Consider the following 1,330-nt stretch of genomic DNA (forward strand, 5'->3'; position numbering starts at 1 on the left):
ACAATAAAATTGATTCATTTCAATAGTAGGTAACAGAAAGAAACTTGCATGTGAAAGGGAAAAGAGAGTATTTTGGAATTGAATGAAGAAATTAAAGCAGAATGGGATTTTGGTCTTTAATTAGCCGTTGCCACCCACCGTTGCTGGCAAATTGAAGAAGCGAGATTTTGCGGTGATCTCCTCTTTCCTTTATTATTTACACTCTCTTTAATTTTGCGGCGGCCATTTGCATAAAACTCCCTGATTTTTACATATTTGTCGTAATTCAGTAGACAGAGGGTGTGTTTGTGCGTGTCCCGTTTGTTTTTAAATTTATTTTTTCTTTTTTTTTGAGTTTTGTAGAGAAATACCATAGTGTGAGTTTGAACCAAAGTCACATCAAGTATAACGTGAAAAACAATGATCTAAAAATCAAACGTGAAAAACAATGATCTAAACAGAATAAATCAACTAAATATAGTTGAAGACAATTGGAAGGTCCCAAAATTCATTATAAACTATTGATTAGGAGATTAGTACCAGTGATTTATTTTATTTTTTCCAAATAAATCCGTCATAGCCATTAACATGACGCCATTTATGTATGACTTACTCACAATATTGTTTCTAAGTGGAGAGTGATTTATTTGAAGTGAGAAATTCTACGCTTCTAAATAGAGAATAGAAAAAAACGAGAAGTAAAAGACTCAGGTAATAGATTTTCTATGCTAACAGTACAATATATTTACTGGATGGGTATATGACTTAGTGACAATCATTCGTGAACTTTCTCACTTCAAATTAAGTAAATGACGTTTCACGTTAAACTATCCTGAAAAGAAAAATTACAGATTTTTAGCGTGGTTTGCCACTGCGTCACGAGCTCTGACCCATTCAAAGTTTAATTTTCTACATCTTAGTACCATAATTTTATTTATTAGTATTTTAAACAAACAATATAAGAGAAACATATGTTTTTGCTTAGAAAGAATTATTAATAATCGAGAAAATTGCAGATAATTTCCTTATCTACACTTATCAACCATTGGCTATTCCGTTAGCATATAAAACCCCTAAAGTAATGAGAGTAATATTTGCTATTTATTATTCTCAAAATAGTGAGTTGATGTGATGAATAATACTAGAAGCCCGCAATCTTAATATTTGAAGGGGTCATACACAAAAAAATGTCCAGTCTTCTCCTCCTGACTCTCTCTCCTACAAGAAAAATTCCCAAAACCCACGCGTTCAGTTCCCCTCTCCTCTCTTTAAACCATTTCCCTCTCTCTAAAAAACTCCCTCGCTTTCTCTCTCCTCCATGCCTCCAAACCTCCGATGACAATTCCCCTCA

This window comes from Asparagus officinalis, chromosome 7 (assembly GCF_001876935.1).
Source record: "Asparagus officinalis chromosome 7, Aspof.V1, whole genome shotgun sequence".
Taxonomy (NCBI): Eukaryota; Viridiplantae; Streptophyta; class Magnoliopsida; order Asparagales; family Asparagaceae; genus Asparagus; species Asparagus officinalis.